At 33.9% G+C, this 23,727-nt stretch overlaps 1 pseudogene; it reads right to left on the bottom strand.

Annotated features, from left to right (window-relative positions):
• Positions 1-2,924: 2,924 nt before the first annotated feature.
• On the bottom strand, positions 2,925-7,409 carry LOC105722403 (succinate--CoA ligase [GDP-forming] subunit beta, mitochondrial-like; annotated as a pseudogene).
• Positions 7,410-23,727: the final 16,318 nt, after the last annotated feature.

Raw genomic sequence — 23,727 nt, 5'->3', positions numbered from 1 at the left:
GGTAGCAGATATAACTTCAGGAGAAACCTTGCTTCTTCCTCTGTTACAAGTACTCTGATGACCACCATGCTACCAGAAATAGTTTATCCAATCTTTCCAGACCAAAAAATTCTGAGAATGGCATGGTGTCTCTCCTATTTCTATCCTGTTTATCCTGAACCTATCTTTTCTATCTGAGATATAATGCCCGAAAAAGCCATGAGTTCATGGTTACACTGAAACTCGGAAAGCATTCTGACAGGGTCAGAAATCAATTCCGCCTTCTATGCTAGTTATGCCTTTAAGTAACCATCTGAATGTTTCATTAGGTCAGCAAGAACTTCCTAATGATGAGATACATGTTAAGACTCATGGTTTCTGCAGTCACGTGCCCATTGATGCGATCCTTCACTATGCAGTGGGTTCTCTGGGCCAAGATAATATAATGGGAGATACTACATTTGATAAATTAGATACTTGAGTCTTCAAATAGTGGTTCTGGCTGAGATGGTGTGATCACAGAATGTCAGGCTGTATAATGATATCTGTCAATCACAGTGAAGGCAAAGTGATACCTCCTTCAAGGTGAAAGATGAATGATGCAATCAACTTGTCCTTAAGTAACTGATTTATGTAGAAAAAGTTATATTCACAGCTGTTTTCTGTTGTTGATGGGTCAAACATTCAGCTGGTTAAATAGCTAGAGAAGCTTTGGGGAAAACAATGGCATGCTTAGGGGTATGTCCATTTCCATCACCATGGTTACTCTGGTAATTGGATGACTGTGCATATTCTACAGTGGATGATCTCTTGTGACCATAAACAGTCAGTAAAAACTTCTCACACTGTATGCCTACTTCCTAGAACTCCTTCCGTCTTATATTGACTTTTCTTCTTTTTCACCCATGATTATCCAACTAAGACATGGAGTTACGTATATGTTTGCTTCGGATAACTTTTCCATCCATATCAAGTGGTTGATAGGGTGTACTTCTATAATCTATCACCAATAAAGAAAAATACCATTTCACATAAACAATTTTTCCAGACGGCATTGATAGAGTATCACCATATCTCTGATAATTTATATGCTGATGACTTTATTTTCACTTTTTATTTTGTTTGACATTGAAAGATGATTAGATTTGTTAAATGGGAACTCAAATCATAATGTTATCTGATACTGTTTTGGAACCATAATCATCAACATGCAATTTCTTTAGAGTCAATATTAATCAAAGCAGAAGGACTTTTAACCAAAAGTCAGTAAAAGCTTCTTCTTTTAGGCCTCCTTTTAGCCAATGGAATAGTGCTTTCCTCTCCAACTAAGTAATCAATTACCTAAGAAAAGTATTACTCAGGTCAGAGTAATGAGGCAGAATTATGGAAGGGGAAAAAAAAAAGATAATTTATTCCCAAAGAAGAAAGAAATGTGCAAATAAAGCACCTTACTGCAGTTTTACTTTGCCTTCTCTCTGACTCTCAAGTATATACACAAAGGAAAACTGATAATATATGTAATAATCTAAAAAATAATAGTTAATATCTATATTAGCTATTAGTATTTGGATTATTATTATTTTAGAGTTTACAGACAGAATTTTATTTGAGTGTGTATACCAAAAAACATTTTCCAAAAGTTGAAGAGAAATCTTATCTCAATTTTTTTTCTCACAAGTAAAATGGACATCATAGAAAAGAAGTCATATTTCCTTCAATTACATGTTCCTATTTTTCTAGCACAAGCTGGTAGATTCTAGGAGGAAGGGGTGGTTCAGGGTGGGAGATAAGAGAGGAGAGAAGATTCTGATATTCAACACAATTTGATCTTCAGTTTTGTCTCATCCTGAAATGACTTAATTATAGAGATTCTCATAAGAATCAGCACTCTTCAGTTTTGACATTAAAATGGAAACTTCTACTCTAAAATCACAAATAAGGCTCCTGGCTTTCTTTTTAGTGTGAGTTAAACAGTATATTCCATATTAATGCAAATAGTAAAATACACGTATGTTATATTAATGCAGACATTCCATTGTAAAATATACTTGGAATACTCACAGATTTTTCAAACATGTGTTGGAATTAGAAACTTGTAAAAATTGCTGCAGTGTATTTTCATTTGGATGTCTTAGCTGTGCCTTTTTGTTATTTTATACATTAAATGTAATCTTTTCTGTGTTTTTTATAGCCTGTAATTTTTTTTTTATGTAGAATTAGATGTCCACCAAAATTCTTGTAAGTGAACCAGAACCTGATTTCAAATTTCTAGTATACACAAAATATTTGTCCACATATACTGTTCCCCTAAGTCAGCAAAACACTGTCTATTGAGCAGACTTACCATGGTAGAAAAATATGAGATTCCAGGACATTATTATTATAAAGACTGTAAGTAAGACTGTCTAGATATCTTATTCTAGAAAATACAGATTTAAGATTTTTCAGACAAGTTAGGTGCAGTGGCTCATGCCTGTAATTCCAGTACTCTGGGAGGCTAAGGTGAGTGGATCACTTGAGGTCAGGAGTTTGAGACCATCCTGACCAATAAGACAAAACCCCATCTCTACTTTAAAAATTCAAAAATTAGCTGAGTGTGATGGCATGCACCTTTACAGCCAGCTACTTAGGAGGCTGAGACGGAAGAACTGCTTGAACTCAGGAGGCAGAGGTTGCAGTGAGCTGAGATTGAGCCAGTGTACTCCAGCCTGGGCAACAGAGCAAGACCTCATCTCAAAAAAAAATATTTTTTAAGACAGTGATTCTTGCTCATACTTTTCTCCTTCATTTCCCAATGAGATAACAATTTCCTTCACACTGATGAGAGAAATCCATTTTTATGGAAAAATGTCTGTCTTTCTCCAGCTGATCAGAACAGAGAATCACTTATTGGCCATGCTGGCCACAGCCTTCTTTGGCTGATGTAATGGGGTGTTCACTGGTGTTCACTGTTGGCCTGTTGTTATGTTCTGAGCCTCTTGAACATTGGTTCCTTCCAGGGCACCTTTAATTCTAATGCCTGGGAGGCTTTGATGATACCACTGGCAATAATGGCACAGTGGACAATACCACCAAAAATATTGACAAGAATGGCTTCAACCTTAGGATTAACTGTGAGCAATGTGAATACTTGATATACTTGAGCTTCCTTTACAACACCTCCAAGATTCCAAGAATTTGGCTGCCTTCTCACTATTAAGGAAAATGGTATCACCAGTAGCCACGGGTAGTCTAGCACTATTCACTGAGACATTCATCATCATCTGCAGAGGTCTGTCCTGAAGACCCTGACTCAGTGACAGATGAATAAAATACACTCTCACACGGTACAGTGAATTGAATGGGCTAGGGATGGTTCTCAGATGCTCTCAGAGAGATTAGAGCTAACCAACCACCACCGCCTCTTCCTCCTCACATTTATTCAGTGTAGATTTAATAACAGAAGTTCCAAGTCAACACGCTTGTGAATAATTAACATGGTTAAAAGAGTGGTTTTACGAATGATAAAAGCTTTTGGTTCTTGGGCCCAGAAAAAACACCATTAACGGGTAATTCTCTTTTGACCTCCCCCTCTCTCAGGTCCTCTCGACCATCCAGCACAAAGTTTACATGAGTAAACACTAAGAGTAGGGACAAAGGAATGTGGGGTAAACAGACTTAACTGGGGAAGCTTTCATTATTCTAATCTTTACCCTGTGACTTAAAGTTCTAACTTAAAAACTGGCTGCCTTCAGCCCATTCCATTAAAACATTTGAGCCTTCCAAAACGTTTGAGACTATAATCTTATAACTTTCCCTGATATTTTGCCAGCTACCCTGAGTGAATCCCAACAATTTGCAATGCAGATAATTTTCGCATCCAGTCCTATGTATCTTAGGTCATAACTGGCAACTTCATTTTCAATGAGCTCTGTATTTGCTCATTTTCACACTGGAATAAAGAACTACCTGAGACTGAGCAATTTATAAAGGAAAGAGGTTTAATTGATTTGTAATTCTGCATGGCTGGGAAGTCCTCAGGAAACTTACAATCATATCAGTAGGTGAAGGGGAGGCAAGGCATTTCTTATATGGTAGCAGGTGAGAAAGAAGGGGGCAGTGCCACACTTTTAAATCATCAGATCTTGTGTAAACTCACTCACTATCACAAGAACAGCATGGGGGAACTGACCCCATAATCCAATCACGTCCCACCAGGTCCCTTCCTTGACATGTGGCGATTACAATTTGAGATGAGATTTGGGTGGAGACACAGAACCAAACCATTAACAGGCTCATTTTCTGGTTTGTCATCCATAGCAAATATGTCCTGTTGTCAGAATTCTGCATTGTCATCAAAGTTTATCTCAGCATTAAAGCAGACAACTTGTCTTTCTCAAGTTTCACCAAAAGGATTCACTTTCACCTGAGTAGCATCAATTTTTAGAAAGAGATTATATAGTTTCTTAATTTGATTCTCAACCTGGTTTTTCAAAGACCCAAGGAAGCCTAGATTTTCTACCATCTGCTGAACTCAACTCAGTTGTCCTTTATAGCTTGAAAAATGTCAATTTTCTCCTTAAAAATATGTTCTGAATTTGAAACAGCCACCTCTTTAATGTCAATGCCCCCTGGGGCCTGCCCACCAGCATGGGGTCATTGCAGGACCTGTCCATCTAAATCGCCAGTTAAGTTTTTTTTCTGGAAATGTCTAAGGTTTCAGTAACCCTCAGCTTGTTAACGTTCACATTTTCTTTTGGAGTTTGATTTGTTGCCCCAAACATACCCAATCAACTGTTTAGCCAGCTATCCCACAACCTTAGGTTCTTTTGTTAAGTGAACACCTCATTTTACACCACGATTGAAGACACCCTTTCCTCTTCTTCCAGCTAAGATCTGGGCTTTTAATTAAAATGATTTCTTTTGCATTCAATCCCTTAGCTGCCTCAAGAGCTTAATTCACAGTGACTGCTATAAAGAATCTTTGAACTCTCACTCTGTTGTCAGACATCAGTTTCTTGCTCTGATACTCCTGCAGAGTCCAACATCGCCTGGAAGTTAATTGAAGTGCCTGGACCTGGCTACTGGGAACTAGAGTGGAGCACTAGGTCTCGCAGAAGTTTACTGGCTTGCACTACCAGGAGGATGCCATTTTAAACAGGAAACCCAAAGTGGAGTATTGGGACTCGGATTATTTTTAGTACTTATAAATGAGTTCTCTCTAGATACTAACTGTTATTATTTGGATTATTCTTTATGTAGTTATTCCTTAACTAGAACTATGAGTACTATATAGATTATACATAAATCTTTTATATTTATTCATTTAAATATATATATTTATTTAAAGGGCTTGACTGCAATAGTGAGTGTTATAGCTATTATTATTAAATTTATATTCATGGTTTCATATAGCAATAACGTAAGTATACTATCACAGCATCTCCACAAAAAAACTGAAATATTAGTATCCAAGGTTGAAGTTAATAGTGAGTTTCGCTGTTAGAAATAAAGTATTGTATATTCAACACACTTATGCTTAAAGACTTTCCTGAGCTTCCAAGTATTCCCTTCCTGGTGAAATCTAACAATATATTTTGCAAATAACAAGAGTACAATATGAGGATCAGTTCATCTCTCAGTGTGGAATTCCTCTTTGAAAAATGAGGTACTGATTTTCTATCTGAAAGCTATTGTTATATTTAGTGTGTAGGTAAGAGCATTAATTACAATCTAGGTCCCCTTATCAAAAATCAGCTTTCATGACACATATTCTTTTCATGGCCAATAAATTACATAATATTTTTCTGATAAACAGAATACATTGTGACTATATATACTTTGACATAATTTACTCATTCTGAGGCCTTATTTATAAAATGTTTGTGTATTGTCTGTTGCCACCAATCTGTGAAATATCAATTCCTATTAGCATCTCCCAAACTGGACATATATTTTCAATGTCCATAAATAGAAGGCATTTGGAATGACATTGAAAGACCTACTAGGTAATGGTATTGACACATTATTATCAATTTGGCATTAATGTCTCTAACTGGAGCACCTATTCTTCAATAACGCATATTGAGTTTAAAAGATTCTTTAAGAGATAGTAATTTAACCCCTAGAAATTACTCTAGTGGTAATCATTTCAGGCTCAACAAGATCCCGGTGGAAAAGCCACTTTTGTCCAGGAATTATTTAAAATTTAATTTAGTTAAACAAGTATTTACAGGAATTAATCTAAGGGACTTTATCAATCTCTTTAAACCCAGGAGTTGGAAATAGCATTTCTTTTGCAGTGTTTGCTCCTGTGGGAAGGTTGCATTTGAGTAATAAAAGGGCAGTGCTGGTTTCCATGTGGCTAAGGGAGAAATGAGTACTTTAAGTTGAATGGCTCACTGGAGTGATAAAGACATTATTACAGTATTTTACTATGAATAAAAACACAGTTAAAATTGTGCTCAAGATATCATACAGAGAAGATTCTCTAATATATCAGAAACTAATTATAAATGTTTTAATCTAGGATATAATTGTTAATTACAATGAAGTGAAAATTAGAGTAGTTATGCCCTGTAATTATTAGATTTTGAGATAAATAATAATTATAATTTTTAAATTTGTAATGGATATTTGAAGACCACAGTCTAGACCAGTGTATAGACAAGAAATATAAACTTAAAATTAAATATATATGTATCAAGATTAGCTGTTATACTTGGACTTTAAGTTCAGAATTCTCATTTACATCTTATGTCTCAGTCGTAATTGTGCTTTACCCTGTACAATTTATACATCAGGAAAAAAAAATAGGTTTTGAGATGTTTAGTAATTTGACAAGTTTCCCCAGTAGTATAGCATATGACTGATGCTCTTGAGAGGGGTTTGCCTTAGTAGCCCTGATTCCAAGTTGGTGGGCTTGATATTACCTTTTATTCTTGCTTACTCAGAGCTTCCAAACTGCTTCTCTCCCAAACATATCAATTGTTTTGTGAGTCTAAAACTCCTTAAATTGTAGCTTTCTTAGTTTTCCACTCCTTTTTTTTAAGAATGCAAGTAACTTTGCCTATTTCAATATGTTGCATGTATCAGATTTTCCCAGTTCTATGTCCTATTTCATCCCAGCTGACAATTAGAAATTGATACATTCATTCAGTCTCTAAAATTACCATCTTCATTTTAACTCTTCAGATTAATTCTCAACCATTCTCTACTCTATTGTCTACCCCAGGAAGCTGATTTATATGTATTATATCAATGGTCTACCTTGACTTTTGCTTCTGAGAAGTGTTGCCGGAAAGGAATCCAACATTAGCAGGAAAGAGGAGAGTGGAAGGAGGGTGTTTACCCCTTAACTGTCTCCAGGCCCGGTTACTGGGGCTGGCTGTGTTCCAGCTGATAGTCACAGGTCCTCTTAAGGGAGACTTTCCACTGACTCTACTTTCCATTCCAAAGCAACTTTTTGCCCTATTGAACCCCTGTCATCGTTAGGGGCTTAGATACCCCAAACCTATTACCACTGTATTATCTTTTATTATTTTCCTACATCTACTTCTAATTGTATAAACAATAGTTTCTTTAAAAAATCCTTAAATTATCCTAAAATATGTGTGCCATCTCTTTTGCTGGGACCATAACTTATGTACACAGTCAATAATTTGTCCAAAGTTATGCAAAAATCATTGTAAATTGTGGCATTATTCTCAATTTAGATAGCTAATAAATATTTAAAGACTATATGAAATGAACAAATGGATACTTGTTTCTTGTGTGAAAGATGATTTATTAATGGCAGAAGAATGTTGAATAGGAAAATTGGCTCCCAGGCACATAGAACTCACTTGAAAATAAAGTGAATTGAAAATATTTACTTATGCATGTAATATATATTAATATTAATTAGAAATATTCAAATTCCTAGAGTTTCCCTGGCCTCTGTCTTAGCTTTTCTCATAATTAGTTCTTAAGCTGTGATCCCAAGAATGTGGAGCATATAAGAGTGAGAGAAGGTTATCAGAAATCAATTTATGTTCATAATTATTAAAAACTTGAAATGATAAACAAAATATCTCTGCAGCCACAATGAAACCCTTACACTTCTGGAGCCATTACACAAAGATTTTTTAAAACTATTTTTAATAAACATCTGATGACTTATAATATTTTACTGGTTACTCTAAACATAAAAGAATAGAAATTAGCCTTTTGCCAAAAAGTAAACTTATGAATCTAAGTGTGATTTATTGTTTTCTTTGTGTTAATTGCATTTACAAGAGCTAAATGTAAATGGGCTACTTTGGGACACTAAATAAACCTGATTTAATCTTCATGTTCTACCTGCAGCACAACTGTGAGCCCGTCTGACTGACATGTTGATTTTTTCTCAGTAAGGGTGATATAATTAATGTGACCTTTTGATAAGGTGGGAGATATAGGGTGAGACAAGTGCTCTCTGGAGAGCTATTAGCAGCTTCTGAGCAATTTGCTAATAGCAGAGCTACCTTTATTAAAATCATCCGTTAAGAAGATAATTGACAACCATAATAATGAGTATGTACAGCAAAGGGAGAGAGCATCAAGTGAAGTAAAACTATTAATTACTTAAAAATTGATGAACTTTCTGTGCTAAGTACACTGTGACTGGGAACTCTGGCTTAGAAACACAATGAATAATAAACCTACAAAAAAAATTGTGAATCTATCCTGTCTGGAAAATTAAGTGGCTTTATTTCTACTGTTAGATAGCATTTTTATGAAAAAACTTTTTCATCAACATCCAAATCCACATATGGTGATACCTATATGTGGTGGAGGCATGAGCCTCTTACAGTCTAAACTGTAAAAGCCCTCCTCATATTCTAGGTCTAAAAGCCTGCTGCATGATACATGTGAAGCAATTTCACCATGTGTTGGTTACCAACTGGTCTAAGTCCAGTGAAATAGTTACATGAAGCAGGTTTATTACTCAGAGCCAGGGAGCAAGGGACAATGGAATCCTAGGATTCACTATGACCCTCCACCCCCATGCTCAAAAAAGCTGCCCATGGAGCTAGAGGTCTCATCTATGTGCACCGCACATGCACCACAGCTGAAGTACCCCTTGAAGTTTTACGAAATACTGGCAGAAAGCATTGAAGGGCAACATGTTTCTAGGCTGAAGGAGGGGTGTGGGGGTGGGATTGAAAAAAGCCTGGACTGTTCCTCCCCATTTTCAAAGATTTTTTAGCATATTGCTTTCCCAGCATATTCCATAGTTATTCTTCAGAACTATAAGCAAAACAGGTGGGAGGAGAACTGGGTCAGTTCAAGGCTACCCAGAGAACTGTTCTGCAGTTTACTTGGAAGTTAATCTGTCATGATGAGCAAAGACTGATGAAACTACAGGTGTAATTTAAAAAGTAGTTTTTCCCTTAAAGCAAAAATTATGTGACATAGAAATAGTTTAATGGTGATTTTTCTAGCTGTCAGAATTCACCAATATATCCCCTAGATTATTAGGAGATAGCTCTGTGTTTATCCTGGATTAATTATTGTTTTTTATTTGTGCTGATAATCAATAAGCTCAATTTATGATTATTAACTACAAGATTGCAGTTAAAAGAGGATGTTTTAAAAAATGGGAAATTAGGGAAAAGCTGAATATCAGAGTAAGTCATTGATACCAGCATATTTATTTTTCTTCAGAGTAAACGTACTTCTAATCGATGTTCACATTTTGATAGTTCAAGGGAAACAAATATCCACATATTCATTTGTCAACAAGAATAATAATAGAACTAACTTAACTTGTGTTACCCGATCATGTGGTTGAATATTCATTTTAAATGAGTTTTGGTTATAAGGTGATTCATTTATAGTGGTTATAATTATGTTTTTATGGGGGTTTCCAGGTAACTGGGCAACTTTACTAGAACTATTGATCTCTTTCATGTTGTACAGTAACAAGACTAACTGATAATATTCATCAATCATACCCTGGATACAAATAAATTATTGCATTTGAGTTATTATTTTATATGACCTAGAAAGATATCAAATACATAATTATAAGTCACAAGTGAACAAAATTTAAATTTGAGTGAATAAATTTAAATTTGAGAATAAGTACAGGGATGGGACAATCAAATAAGGAGAATAAAGAAGGGCTGAGGAATCTCTGATTTCTGCAGTCATGGGCTGCTCTAAGATCCTCAGAAGCACCAGATTATTTCAGTAATGCATAACCATAATGTAGGAATGTATCATCTATACTCATCTTCTACTAGAATCTTAAATTACTCAGTGGAGGAAGTTCAGAACCACTTAAAAAATCTTTATCTTATACCTTGGTCTGGCTTAGATATACCAAATAATTCAAGGTATGTATTATAAATTGTTACTTTTGTCATCACATTTTATATTGTTTCTATTTTTTTAAGAAATTGTTTTATTCAATAAGTTTGAAATGACATGCAGAGAAGCATGCATGTAATATGCCATTTTAATACAACATAATATTATACAATTTTTTGAAGGGGATAAACCGATATAACATAAAAACATAGTGGTTCTTCTTCATGCCTTTTTTTCTTGTCTTGGTATGAATTAGGAGAAAGTTATTATAAATACATTAATATAAAAATTAAATATAAATATAGAGCACTATTTTATAAAGTAGTTTAGGGTGCATACAACTGCTCACTTCTATAAATAACTTTCTTGTGCTTTTCAGAGGTTATTTTAGAAATACCATGCAAAACAGATATATATATATATATATATAGTATATATATATATATCTGATATATATGTATATGTATTCATATATATGTATACATATATATACAGATAGGTATACATATCTGTTATATATATAGCATATATATAGTAAATTTTCTATAATTATTATTGTTTATTTTAGGATTTCAAATTGCCTCAGTTAATATAATTTATTTTAGTCTTTTTGTTCACTTCTAACTTATCAAAAATATATCTCATTACTATTGCAATGTATAAAACTAGACTACCTAATAATATTCTCTAAAGGTGTTTTAGTCAGATATGGATGATTGTTGCATCTGAAAGAGTCAGTTTGCTCTAAATATGTCAATGTGTTTTGAATATATACATTTTTATTTTAAGTTCTGTGGTACATGTGTAGGATGTGCAGGTTTGTTACACAGGTAACATGTGTGCCATGGTGGTTTGCCACACCTATCAACCCATCACCTAAGTGTTAAGCATAGCACGCATAAGCTATGTTTCAAATCAGAAAAAAGAGAAGTAAAAAATCACTTGCCTTCTTGTAAAATTCAGATTTTATTATTGTCATTCAAATTGAATTTCCCTTGGAAATTTTATAACCTATAATAGGGTATGAAGATTGTGAGGCAATGGTCAAACAATATCCAGTATTATTATTTAACCTGCATTATGCAATAAACCCTTTATCTACTATATGCAAACAAATTGCATTTTTTCACATGTAATATTATATTCTATATAGAATTAATACCTTGATGAATTATGGCTTTTTAATATTTTATCAAGTTATTGACTTATCTAAATCTAAATTCATCTTTAGCCAACAAATAACATGTTTCCTTAATAACAATAAGAATCACATACTAAAAGGTCAGCATGATGCGCCACCTAGTTACCAATTTCTTCATAGATTACTAGCACAGTTGTCAGTGCATAAAGAACCCCAAAAGAAAACAAAAAGCCCACAAACCAAAATGAACTCATAATTTCTAAGGCTGAACTTGGTGGCCAATAGTATGCACTGTGAGCATGTAAACTTCCTATACACTTTATTCAGACAGCTTAATACAGACATAGAAAATCATTAAAGAGCAGCACCTGCCAAATAGCCAAGACACACACATTTTTCATATGTTTAGAAAATAAAAAGTGCCAACAGCATAAAAAAAAGCTTCACATAACATCTGATACATGTGAATGTTTTAAGTACAAAGGATATAAAGACTGGTTTTTAAATTAAGATAAGGTGATAGTTTGTTGAGATATAAATATTAATTAAACAAATAAAAATGTAAAATGTATTGAAAATAATAATAGATGAAATAAATGAAATAAACTTTTATTAATTTTGGAAATAAGAAAACTGAAGAGCTTTTTTTTTTAAGGAGAAAGCATTAGAATCCTAGTTTAATATTGTAACATCATCATACTGAATTTGTTGTTTGGTGGAAAGGGAAAAAAATACCCTACCATAATATGGTCAAGTATAGAATAATATTAGTAAGAAGCCAATACAGAATGGTGATAGCAATAAGGTTAAAGGTTGTTAGTTCTGAAAGAATTAAAATGAATATTGAAGTCATTAGGAATGATTTCAAGAAATTACATAAAGTGAGCAGATAGGATCTGTGGTTGATCTACAGTTTGTATGAGCCAGAGCACAGAGAAAGCTGAAAGTGATGGGAACTTTAAATGAATAAGCAGAATTAGAGGAGTTATTTTTACAGAAAAATATAGTTCTGCTATTTGACGCAAGATATATTATATATTTTGCCCTGCCTGCCAATGCTTACTTCTCTCCTGATGCCACAACTCCCCCAACATGTATTAAATTTGATAGAAAAACTTCTACAAGAGAAAAATTAGGTCCCTTGGTGTAATATGGAGTATCTAAGGTCTCAATGATGAGAATATGTAATGAATTCATAAATGAGAAATAAAACTAAAATAAATACTTTTTACAGTTTGGAGTGGATCTTGTCTGTCATAGAAGGATTTATAATTGAAGAGTAGAGAAAGATCAGCAAAGAGACAGTAAAATAAATGCTCCCAATTTCTAATAATGATATGTGACATAATGGAACCAACTTTCTCACTATAAATAAATAACACTAAATCAATTTGCTAAAAACATTTAAAATATTTTAAAGACATTGATGAACTAAGTAGATAATGGGGACTATCATACCATGGTTAAAAGCCATTTTGATCACAGGTTTATCGAACTTGTATTAATTATTTAAAAACTGATAAATGAATCCAAACATATTCTATAATGACTAATTTTAAATGTCAGCTTGACTAGATTAAGGGATAAACAGATTGCTGGTAAAGCACTATTTCTAGGCATATAGGTGAGGGTGTTTCCTGCAATGCTTGAATCACTGAACTGAGTAAGGAAGATTCCCCTTAATGTGGACAGGCACTATTCAAATGGCTAAGGGCACAGCTAGAACAAAAAGGTAGAGGAAAGGTAAATTTCTTTTTATATTTGAAGCTGAAACACTCTTCTTCTCTGACTCTTGAACATCAGAACTTCAGGCCTTTGGACTCAAAGACTTGTACCAGTGGCCTCCTGGGTTCTTAAACCTTCAGCCTCTGACTGAGAGTTAGACCACTGGCTTCTCTGGTTCTGATAATTTTTAGATGGACTAAGCCATGTTACTAGCATTCCTTGTTCTCTAGCTTGCAGAAAGCCTATCATGGGATTTCTTAGCCTTCTTAATTGTGTGATTTAACTTCTGTAATAGATCCTCTCATTCATCTATCATCTATCTCTCTATCTATCTATCTATCTATCATTTATCTCTTGGTTCTGTCTCTGGACAGCCCTGACTGATAGAGATTTTAGTAACAAGGTTGATTCTAGAGAGGGAGATATTTAAGGATGAGTTTTCTTAATTGGTTTCCAGGTTTCTGAAATTGGCTCTCTAATCTGATTAGACGTAAAAATGTTAAAGTCTCTACTTTCAATAGTAGAGAAAGAACTGATCATTCATGGCTTGATCTGTTTACAGAGATATGCAAAATATCTGCATTGAATATGATACTTTTAATCAACCACTTGTTTAAGGCAAGGAAATTGGTGAATCTGTAAACCATATTTTCAAACATTTATGGAAAAGTAAAGAGTATAATGATGTTGGCTGGTTGGTTCTAATGTTGCTGGAAAAAATGGTGAAAAGAGGCTTCACCACCCCCAGTGGCAGTGTTTTCTCCATCCCCATTGGTAGTGGCCTCTCTGCCCACAGTGTCAACAATCTTCATCTCTGAGGAATTAACCCCAAATTGCCTAAGGAAACAATAATGTTTCCCCTGAGGCAGGTGCTGAGCAAGTCAATACTGATTATGTTTAGGATTCATGCCCACCAACTTTCTTTGCTTCTAGAATTTTAACTAGACTCAAGTCACAGTAAGCACCTACATGTGAAGTATAAAGTGTGATCCACGAACAGTTTCATTGTACTCCAAATGTACTACTTGAATTTTCTAATTATACAAACAGAAATCCAGAAAACATGTGGGAATAGATATTATAAGTATAGGATTAAATGATGAAAGAAACATAAAGTTGGATTAAGCTAAATTTATTAATGTAAATCCACTTAGAAATTCTCCATTTAATGTTGCAGTTCAGTGAATTAGAAAAGGTGCTAGCAGCTTGGTTGATTGGTTGGCTGAAACACATATAAAGACATTGCCCACTTCGGTGAATTGAAGATGATATATCTTTACTGGTTTAATGTAGAGGAAGAAATTCAAAATCTTAGGGAGATTGGAATGCTAGAGTCAGTCTGTCACTAAAAATCTACTCCCCAACACTGGTAATGTCCAGAATACTACCTTTCACCTAATCTTTGAAATTCTACAAAATAAAATGTGGGACATGCAAAAAGGAAATATAGAAGGGAATGTAAAAGAAATAGAGATTATGGTACCACACCTGGATTATAGTATATGTGAAGTTTTGAGTATCTACATCAATATAAATATAAAGCTTTTGGCAAATAGTGAGATGGTTATTGGCTCAAGGCATTAAGGACTATATCTTTTTGTTATTAGCTGACTGCAAAGCTAGCTGGACAGAGGCTTCTGAGGTTGCATACAATAAAAAATACAGACCTAAACAATCAGTCAAAGATAGTCACTATATTGGTACCAGTACCGTGCTGTTTTGGTTACTGTAGTCTTATAGTATAGTTTGAAGTCAGGTAGTGTAATACCACCAGCTTTGTTCTTTTTGCTTAGGATTGTCCTGGCTATACAGGGTCCTCTTTTATTTCATATGAAACTTAAAGTGTTTTTTTTTTTTTCTAATTCTTTGAAGAATGTTAACGGTAATTTGATGGGAATAGCCTTGAATCTATAAATTACTTTGGGCAGTATGGCCACTTTCACAATACTTATTCCTCCTACCCATGAGGATGCAAAGTTTTTCCATTTGCTTGTGAGTTCTCTTATTTTCTTGAGCACTGGTTTTTAGTTCTTCTTGAAAAGATCCTTCACATCCCTCATTAACTGTGTTCCTAGGTATTTTATTATTTCTGTAGCAATTGTGAATGGGAGTTTTGCTATTGTTGCTGTAAAGCAATGCTAGTGATTTTTGCTTTATCAATTTTTGCACATTGATTTTGCATCCTGAGACTTTGCTAAAATTATTTATCAGTTTAATGAGTTTTGAGGCTGAGAATGATGAAGTTTTCTAAATACAAAATTATGTCATCTGCAAAAAGAGACAAGTTAACTTCCTCTCTTCTTGTTTGAATACCTTTTATTTCTTTCTCTTGCCTGACTGTCATGGCCAGAACTTCCAAATTTATGTTGAATAGGAGTGATGAGAAAGGACATCCTTGTCTTGTGCCAGTTTTCAGGGGAATGCTTCCAGCTTTTGCTCATTCACCATGATATTGGTTGTGTATTTGTCATAAATGGTTCTTACTAATTTAAGGTATGTTCCATCAACATTTATTTTATTGAGAGTTTTTAACATGAAGAAATGTTGAATTTTATCAAAGGCTTTTTCTGCATTTATTGAGATAACAATGTGGTTTTTGTCTTTGCTTTTGTTTATGTGATGGATTACTTTTATTAACTTGCATATATTGAACCAGCCTTGCATCCCAAGGATGAAGCTGACTTGATTGTGGTGAATTAGCTTTTGATGTGTTGCTGGATATGGGTTGCCAGTATTTTATGGAAGATTTTTGCACAAGTGTTTGTCAGAGATATTTGTCTAAAGTTGTCTTTTACTATTGTGTCTCTTCCCAGTTTACTCACAAAATGAGTTAGTGAGCATGATACTTGTACCAAAACAGATATGTAGACCCATGGAACAGAACAGAGACTTCAGAAATAATACCACACATCTACAACCATCTGATCTTTGATAAACCTGACAAAAACAAGCAATGGGGAAAGGATCTCCTATTCAATAAATGGGAGTGGGAAAACTGGCTAGCCACATGCAGAAAACTAAACCTGGACCTTTTCCTTACACCTTATACAAAAATTAACTTAAGATGGATTAAAGACCTAAATGTAAAACCTAGAACCATAAAAACCGTAGAAGAAAACCTAGGCAATACCATTCAGGACACAGGCATGGCAAATACTTCATTACTAAAACACCAAAGCAATTGCAACAAAAGACAAAAATGACAAATGAGATCTAATTAAACAAAAAGGGGTTTTGCACAGCAAAAGAAATTATCATCAGACTGAACAGGAAACCTACAGAATAGGAGAAGATGTTTTCAATCTATCCATTTGACAAAGGTCTAATATTCAGAATTTACAAGAAATTTTAACAAATTTACAAGGAAAAAATCATAAAGTGGACAAGGATGTGAACAGACACTTCCCAAAAGAAGACATTTATGTGGGCAACAAACATATGAAACAAAGCTCAACATCACTGATCATTAGAGAAATGCAAATAAAAAGCACATTAAGGTACTGTGTCATGGCAATCAGAATGGCGATTATTAAAAAGTCAAGGAACAATGAATGCTGACAAGCTGTGGAGAAATAGGGCGCTTTTACACTATTGGTGGAAATGGAAATTAGTTCAACCATTGTGGAAGACAGTATGGCAATTCCTCAAGGATCTAGAACCAGAAATACTATTTGACTCAGCAATCCTATTATTGGGTATATACCCAGAGGAATATAAATTATTCTGCTATAAAGACACATGCATACATATGTTTATTGCAGCACTATTTACTAACCAAATGCCCATCAATGATAGGCTGGATGAAGAAAATGTGGTACATATACACCATAGAATACTGTGCAGCCATAAGAAGGAATGAGATCATGTTCTTTATAGGGACATGGATGAAGCTATCATACTCGGCAAATGAATACAGGAACAGGATACCAAACACCTCATTTTCTCACTCATAAGTGGGAGGTGAACAATAGGAACACATGGACACAGGGAGGAGAACATCACATACTGGGGGCTGTCATGGGGTGGAGAGTGAGGGGAGGGAACTTAGAGGACAGGTCAATAGGTGCAGCAAACCACCATGGTACATGTACACCTATGTAACAAACCTTCACGTTCTGCACATGTATACCAGAACTTAAATTAAAAAAAAAAAAAAGAAAAAAACATAATCACTAAACAAACAAATTGTAGTAGCAGCAAAAACTACAATAGAAAACACAGAAACAACAAATCTGGGTAATAAGAATGATTTCCAGAGTTCCCACATTATATTATTTATAATATTCAGTTTTCCTTTCCTTTTTTTTTTTTATTTACACATTTGTGTGTGTGTGTGTGTGTGAGACAAGGTCTCACTCTGTTACCTAGGTTGGAGTGTAGTGACATGATTATCATTCACATGCTCTGCTTAAGTGATCTGCCTACCTCAACCACCAGAATAGCTGTAACTACAGATGCACATCACCTAGCTCAGCTAATTTTATTTATCTTTGTAGAGATGAGGTCTCGCTATGTTGTCCAGGCTGGTCTTGAATTCCTGAGTTCAAGCAGTCCTCCTGCCTCAGCCTCCTAAAGTGCTAGGGTTATAGGTGTGAGCCACTGCACCTGGCCAATGTCCAGTTTTCAACAAAATAGTATGATATATGTAATGAATCTGGAAAATGTAGCTCATAGAAAAAAAAATGCCAACAGAAAATAATGCCGAGATGGCTAGATGATGAATTTACCAAACAATTTTTTTTTTTTTTGAGATGAAATCTTGCTCTGTCACTCAGACTGGAGTCCGGTGGTGAGATCTCAACTCACTGCAACCTTCAGCTACTGGTTCAAGTGATTCTCCTTGCTTAATCTCCTGAATAGCTGGGACTATTGGCATGCACCACCATGCCTGGCCAATTTTTGTATTTTTAGTAAAGATGGGGTTTCACAATGTTAGCCAGGCTGGTCTCAAACTCTTGACCACAAGTGATCTACCCATCTCAGCTTCCCAAAGTTCTGGAATTACAGGTGTGAGACACAGCACCCAGCCCAAACAAATATTAAAAATCAGCTGTTAAAAATATGTTCCAAAAACTATAGACAACATGCCTAAATAATTAAATGGAAGTCAAGCAATAGTATCTCATTGAATAAAGAATATCAATAAAGAGAAAAAAAATTATAAGACATGAGACACTATAGTAATTTCAGAGTTAGAAGATAAAATAATTGAATTTAAAAATTTACTATAGGGTCTCAATAATATATTTATTCTGGCAGAAGATGGGATAAGTGAATTTATAGATAAGTAAATAAAGACTATTCAATCTGAGGAACAACAACAACAACAAAAAGAATGAATAAACAGTCTCAGAGACTTGTAGGACACTAATGAGCATAGCAACAGATAGTTGGATGGGAAAGACAGAACAGGGCAGAAAATACGTTTAAGAAATAATTACTGAAAAGTTTTCAAATTTGATGTTAAAAACCCCATTAATCCACATATCCAAGAATCTCAGTGATCTGCAAGTAAGATAAAGAGATCCACATTTAGACCCACTACAGTCAAACTTTTGAAAACCAAGAGCAGAGTGGATCTTGAACATAGTCTGAGAAAAAAGGCTCATCAAACACAAGGCCTTCTCAAGGATTAACAGTCACTTTTTATAAGACAATATGGCGTCATATTAAATATATAAAAAAATTAAAATTACTGACAACCTAAAATTTTGTATTAGGTAAAATTGCCCTTCAACAATGAAGAAGGAAGTAGGACAATTTTAACAAAAACAGAAACAGAATATTTATTACTACCCAATATTTACTCCAACCCTACAAGAAATACCAAGTGAATTTTTCAGGTTGAATGAAAGACACTAGACAGTAACTTATTGCTGTGTATATAAATAAAGAACACAGGTAAATGTAATTGCATTAGCAAATAAGAAAACAAAATAAATATATTTTATTTGTAACACTTTTCTACTCTTATGTGATTAAGGAAGACCTTAAATAAATAATTGTAATGTCTTAATAGTCTTTGATTGTGTAAATATGAAATTTTTACAGCAATAAGAGTACAAAGGAAAGGGAAAGGGGAAAAAAAAGTTTGTGTTAAACTTAATCAAAAGCAGATAGCTTTAAATTAAGATGCTAACTGTAATACCCAGGGCATCATTAAGAAATTGACTCCCAAAAAGTTGCCTGTCTACTCTTTTTCACAGAACTTATAAGCTAATAATAGGAGTAGCTCAACCTACTGATTAGTCAGTGTTATAACATTTTCCCAAGTAACAATTCATTTCTTGCCTTCATATATTTGCTCTGGACAAAGTGAAGAATAGTTTTTCTTGTTCTTAATGTTTTTCCATTGTCCAAAACCATTGAAAGGTTTTAACCCTTGTGGCAACTAGGTTTATTACTTGTTAATATTAGCATTAACAAGTGTATAACTGAATAATTTTACTAGTTATATGTCCTTTAAAATGTTCAATAAATTTCAGGTTTATTTGTGTAAGTTTACTTTTTTTACATGTTTTATGTTTTCTTACTGAATGTCATTTGCTTTTCAGATTAATATTAATACATATCAAAATCTCTTTTTTTCTTTAAGTCATGCTAATATGAACATTTGCAATCAGTGCTTGTCAATCACTTTTGAAATACATTTTCTGAAATCTTAGGACATAAATTCATTATTTTAAAAATTATCTTTCTTGACTACTCATAATGCAATTTATTCTTATCTTTTAGGTATTTCTTCGTAATCAAGTTAAAAACTACATAAAATTGTCCTCTTAACTTTTTGCTATTTTTTAAGAAATGTCAGTATATCAAGATAGCAATTTATAAGATGTGCTGATTTTAGAATAATTAAATGTAAGAAGATAATTGAAATTACTTCAGCATGTGTGTAGATTAAATCTTGGTTTCTTTTTATTTAGTTTTAATAAAAGAAAAAGTCACTTTATTTTGACCAGTTATATACTGTGGTTTTAGAGAACACAGTGTTTCTTTTAACTTTTAATGATTTAAACATATGTATACTGACATGGAAATTATAAAGACAGTAATCAATAACGTATTTTTGTTTACTTTTTGCACAATGTCTAATAAGATGAAGAATAAATATTTTAGTTTTCTATTTTTATGTAGCTTCTATACCCACTTATTTTTCATTTAAATGTTGTTTGGGGAAACAGATCACATCAAATATCTGATGATTCCGCTTTAAGAAATAATTTTCTTTTAAGTAGACACAAATCTTAATGAAGAGAGTCAAATGTCTTAGTCTTCATAAGAGGTCTATTACTGATTTATCAGTTCATTATCTTCTTAATTTTTCCCTTTATAAATCTGAAACATCTGATTAACTCTCTGGTGCTATTTAAAGCATTACCCATGTATGATACATCAAATGTACTGAGGACATATTAAGACTATTTGACTGCTTTAATAAATTTCACTGGTGTATTTCTCCCTGCAGAAAGAAAATAAAGCAAAACAGTACAGACCAATGACTGAGAACCAATGTCAACAATACAGTAAGAAAACAAATTATGCTTTGTCCTTCTCTTGATTCCTATTTGCATATAATTTACTGTAATCACAATTTATCTCATCCCCCCAAAAAAACATGAAATGCTATAGATTTTTCAGCTATTTTTATAACTGAGAATTAATTACATAAATTTAATTAAAACTAATAAATAACAGGTATTTGATTGTATGTCAGTCACTTAATAGGTATTGATATATGTAACTGTTTTCTAAGCATTGTGGACAGAATTGTATAAGTCACTATTTCTGCCTTCATCAGACTATTATCTAGTTAGACAGAAAAATTTACCCATGTACAGTACTTAAATGCCCATACAAGGCCTTACCCAGGACTCAGTGATGACAGACTATAAAAACTGCAAAAAGTCAAATGAGAAAGACATAAAAGTACATTCTCATTGATTTCATTCCCTTCACTGGATCATTTGTTTATTAGTGTACTAATTCATTCAGTGAATACCAATATGTTAGTCATTCAAAATAGTACTAGTTTAGCAAATACCTTGAACATATGCATTCATCAATCTATCCGTTCTTCAATCAATGATAAAACATTTAATATTCTTCCCTTATGTTTCAGTAACTGTGCTAGGTGCTGATAGAACAAGGATAATTATAAACCAGTTCAAATATTTCAGATCATTAAAGTCCAGACAAGTGAAGGATTTCTAGCAAAAGCAGTAAGTAAGCATCAGAATTCCTTAGCAGTGATTGTGTTTGTGTGTGTCTGCAGGGTGAGAATGGTGTTTTGTTCAAGGATCCAAATTGAAAACTGTCCCAAAAGTTACTAGTTATTTGACCTTTCCTTAGGGCCTAATTTCAACTCTAGAGAAATTTCTCGATAAATATCACCTAAAATTGCTCTAATAGAGACAAATGAGGTGTCTTGGGAATATAGGAAAAAGACTCTTTTGCTTGAAAGTACAGTGGAAGCTCCCTATGGAGGTTGGCATTTGAACTGACTTTTAAAGGATGAATGTATTTATTAGATCAAGGAGAAGAGAGGGTAAGTCAATCACGAGCAAATTCAGTCAGGTAGGCTACAACTATTTCTGCAACCAAGTATGAAGGGTGAGTGTGGAAAATCATAGGGATTGGGTTGGGATAGGTAGAAATCATACAAACCAAGAGGGGGCATCTGTGACATAGAAATGTCAGCTTTATTGCAAACTCATAGGAAACGAGTAGGAATCATTCTGAGTAGAGTGAAGGATATGGATATTTACTTCAGACAAGAGTTAGGATTGATTTTGAAAAACTAGGAGGCTATAGTAAAAGATGAGAAATGATAATCTCATGAATTTAGGCAGAAGGAATAGGATTGGAAAATAGTAGAAGGTTCTAGAGAAAAATGGGGCCCTTCAGATGCGTGCAGAAAAGATAATAAAGTCTATGTTTAATAGTTTTCTGTTAAAAATATATACTTATGATGGTCATATTAGGAATACATAGGGGACAAGGTTGGCAGGGAAGTTAGTAAATTCAGACTCTGTGCATTATGAGTTAAAAGCAACTTTTAAAAAAAACTAAATAGGAAAATATGATTAGAATTAGAATAAAATTAAACAGGCAATGAAGATTTTTATGAAAGCTGTGTAATTAGCCAGTGAAGTCTGAAGTTTAGAAAAGGCCACTTATCTAGAACATTTAGAGTGAAATAGTTGGAGTGTGAATGTTATTCTATGTAAGACCATGGATTCTATATGGCAGAAGAAGGATGAAAATTATTAAGAGAATCTAAAGTCATTAAAAAAGAAATCAAAAAGAAGACTGCAGTTAACACATTTAAACAAAAGGGTTTCAAGATGAAAATCTGCAAAAATGCCAAATGATGAATAAAGTTCCAGTAAAATGAATATTTAAAAGGTATCTTTTGTTGTTGTCTTTTAAACTTAACACTTAGCTTAGGTTTAGTTTTTAGGTACAAAACTAAATGACAGTTGTTTAAAAAATATATGATGCATAAAGTAGAGGCAGATAGCATACAAAATTTTGAGACTGTGGCTGCGTAAGCACAGAGAGATGTAAGACCATGGACAATATGAACTTTTAGAAATGTTATTGTTTTATTGTTTTCCTTATTACTGTTGTTATTTTAAGTATGTCATTGGCTGGACCATATTTATTGTGTAAGATATATAGTACAAAGGAACAGCAACACTGAGTGTACAAAAGTTACAAGAGAAAAATTAATGGAGCAAGATGTTAAGAAAGATAAGTAAAGATAGCATCTAGAGAGTGGAGAGAAGAATTAAATTGTCAGGGATGTTAGGAACATTCATAAACTAATTAGCTGCAGAAAAAGGGCTATAGTCAGGAATCCTTGATGCTTTAGGATAGTATTTTGATTATAACGAAAATGTAGGTAGAGGCTCTAGATAGATGAATACCACACACACACACACACACACACACACACACACAAAAACTTGTCTGAGTTTTTGCAAAGGAGAAAATAGCAAGCAGACTTGTGGAAGTAAGACTGACCTGCACTTGGTACAATGAAACTTGCAGAATACTAAAGCACTTATGAAGAAGAATAACAATAATTTGTACATATTTCTTTTTGTAGATGGAATTTTGCTCTTGTTGTCCAGGCTGGAGTGCAATGGCACAATCTCAGCTCACTGCAACCTCAGCCTCCCAGGTTCAGGAGTTTCCTGCCTCAGCCTCCCAAGTAGCTGGGATTACAGGCATCTGCCAACATGCCCAGCTAATTTTTTGTATTTTTCCTAGAGAAGGGGTTTCACCATGTTGGCCAGGCTGGTCTCGAACTCCTGATCTCAAGTGATCCACCCATCTTGGCCTCCCAAAGTGCTGGGGTTACAGGCATGAGCCACTGCACTTGGCCTGAACGGTATATTTCTGATGCCTTGAATGCCATGTTAAAAGCTTTGAACTTTTTCTTTTAAACAAAGTATAAATCTATTTAATTTGTAGACATGGAAAGCAAGTGACTAGAGTTACCTATCTATTGCAATAATGCAATTACTTTCTGATTAAAAGATTTCCAGCCATCATGTTGG

The sequence above is a fragment of the Aotus nancymaae genome, unplaced genomic scaffold (genome assembly GCF_030222135.1).
Source record: "Aotus nancymaae isolate 86718 unplaced genomic scaffold, 86718_ANA_hifiasm-v0.15.2.pri h1tg000014l, whole genome shotgun sequence".
NCBI classification, from domain to species: Eukaryota; Metazoa; Chordata; class Mammalia; order Primates; family Aotidae; genus Aotus; species Aotus nancymaae.
Note: the sequence above shows the minus strand (reverse complement) of the source record. Positions and strands in the feature narration are given on the sequence as shown.